Source organism: Anoplopoma fimbria, unplaced genomic scaffold, assembly GCF_027596085.1.
Source record: "Anoplopoma fimbria isolate UVic2021 breed Golden Eagle Sablefish unplaced genomic scaffold, Afim_UVic_2022 Un_contig_11477_pilon_pilon, whole genome shotgun sequence".
NCBI lineage: Eukaryota > Metazoa > Chordata > Actinopteri > Perciformes > Anoplopomatidae > Anoplopoma > Anoplopoma fimbria.
In genome coordinates, this window is record NW_026550869.1 from 1 (window position 1) to 2,655 (window position 2,655).

At 43.4% G+C, this 2,655-nt stretch overlaps 1 non-coding gene across 1 annotated transcript; it reads left to right on the forward strand.

Moving 5' to 3' along the window:
* Positions 1-2,019: 2,019 nt before the first annotated feature.
* On the forward strand, positions 2,020-2,092 carry trnav-aac (transfer RNA valine (anticodon AAC)). The gene has a single exon. It is a non-coding gene; the product is annotated as a tRNA-Val (tRNA).
* Positions 2,093-2,655: the final 563 nt, after the last annotated feature.

The window sequence follows — 2,655 nt, forward strand, 5'->3', positions numbered from 1 at the left end:
ACATGTACAGGATTACAGCAGCAAAGAGGAAACAAACAAGAGACATAGTAAATAAAACAAATAAAAAACACAAGATCAAAATTAGTATTATAAATAAGCAAATGAGCAATAAAAAACAGAAAGAACAGTAGAGATCCACAGTAGAAACTATATACAGACAGAAATTATTATAACTATTGTATTGCATTGTGTTGCACTATTGTATTCGTTTATTGCAATTATTGTTTTCGTAGTAATTTGCCTCTGCATTATACTTTTGCTCTGGTTTATGCTTTAAGATGCTTGTTTAAGAAAGGAGATGCACTGATGACTTCTGGTGACTAGTAGTTCTCTTGAATACCTATGTTGAATACACTTATTGGATAAAAGCGTCTGCTAAATGACTAATGTAATGTAATAATGTAATATAATATAATATAATGTAATGTAATGTAATGTAATGTATTGCACAGTGTATTAGTGTATTATTGTCATGTTTTTATTGTCATGTGGTCTGCTGGGTGAAGCAGCCGGTGGTGAAGGAGCTGCACAGAGCTGCCAGGGTGTCCTGCATGGGGGGAGGTGTTGTTCATCAGGGATGACAGCTTGGCCATCATCCTCCTGTCTCCCACCACCTCCACCGTATCCAAGGGACACCCCAGCACACTGCTGGCCTTCCTGACAAGCTTGTTCAGTCTCTTCTTGTCGGCTGCTGAGATGCTGCTGCTCCAGCAGACCACTGCATAAAAGATGGCTGATGCCACCACGGAGTCAAAGAAGGTCTTCAGGAGTGCTCCCTGCACGCCAAAGGACCTCAGTCTCCTCAGCAGATACAGTCTGCTCTGACCCTTTTATACAGTGCATTTGAATGATTAGTCCAGTCCAGTTTATTGTTCAGGTGAACACCCAGGTAGCAGAGGGGGAACATACGCAGCTATCGTGATAACGTGATAAATAGTCGGTAGATAGTCCGGCCTCATGCTAACGGCCAACAGCTCAATGTCCTCTGTACAGGTCTGCTCCTTAACAGTGATGTGTCCAGAGTTACACCATCTATCATTCACAAACACTGCCAGACCTCCTCCCTTCCTCTTACCGCTCTCCGTCGTCCTGTCTGCCCGGATGATGCGGAACCCGTCCAGAGCAGCGTTGGTGTCCGGAGTCAGCTCCGTGAACACCATGACGCCACACATCCATGATGATGGAGGGGAGGACGGGTTTGAAACGTCTGCTCCTGGCGCAACGTTCTGCCCCAACACGGCATCCCGTCTCCTCCTCCTCAGCTCACGGGGAACCTCGGGTCTCTCCTCCGGCAGCAGCGCCGTGTCCCGGAGCGCTAACAGCTGACCCCTGGTGACCCCTGGTGACCCTGCTGTAAACAAAGGGGACCATGGCTGCGGGCTGAAACTCCGGACACGGAGGTGAAAAGTGCAGAAAAGTGCAGATAGACAGCGACAAACTGTACGTGTCTCGCTGCCATAGTGCACTTCAGTTTAAACAATTAAATAAGTAAAAGAAAAATAACGAAAAGTAACAAAAAAACACAAATTTTAAGGAAAAAGCTCACAGGTGAGCAGGAGCTGGTGTAAAAGGCAGCCACTCGCGCGCGGCGCCACCAGGCTAACTAACGCTGAATTATGATGACAACTGCAACAAAATGTGCACAATGTTATTGCACAGACTCTGTTTCTCACTAATGGAGGTCTTTTTAGAAATTCAACATGTTCCTGATAAACATTCCTTTGTATTAATTATAATATCATGCGCGTAATTTATCAAAACCTGGAAACAGCGCCCTTGTCCCATAGACACCCATTATATGGTGTAAAACGGTACTGCACAGAGAGAAATAGAACACTGACATGCTACCTTAGCTAACAACAACCCGAGCTAGAAGCTGTCCATGCTAAGACAACACAGCGCAAACCCTGTTTGCTTTTCACACGTAACTTCCGTGATTTATTGAACAGACAGAATAGTCGGTAATGATGGCGAACTCTACTGCAGTCTGGCGTGTTCTTGAACGCAACACTGCACCCAGTTTCCGTAGTGTAGTGGTTATCACGTTCGCCTAACACGCGAAAGGTCCCCGGTTCGAGACCGGGCGGAAACATTGTTTGCTTTTCAACAGAAGTCTGGATATAAGAAATGGTACGAACAAACGAGCAAAAATTTCCCCGAACCTTCTCTAATTGAAGGTTTAAATCAGATAGATGTGTTATAATGCTTTACACCACGATACGTCCCTCATTTATTGAACAGATACGGACACATACCATTATTGATAGTCTTTAAAACCAGAATTACTGATGTGTACCTAAACGCAGACTCGAAAGTATCATTTAATAGATAAATGTATAAATAAAAAGAATAATGACCTGGGTTCGATTCCCCGACGGGGAGTAACTTTATTTATTTTAGGTTTCACGTTGGGGTTAGGGTTAACGTTAGGTTTAGAGTTGACGTCAGGGTTAACATACATATTTAGCAGCAGGCTAAATATTTAGGTTATTATTTAGCAGACGTCTTTAGCATGTTTGTTTACAGACATCCTAAAGACGTCTGCTAACCCTAACTCTATGCTGCGTCAACTAGAAACTTTCTTTAATGTAAGGTTAGGGTTCACAGTCATATTTTAACCTTAGTGTTAGGGTTAACTTTAGTATGAATTTTAGA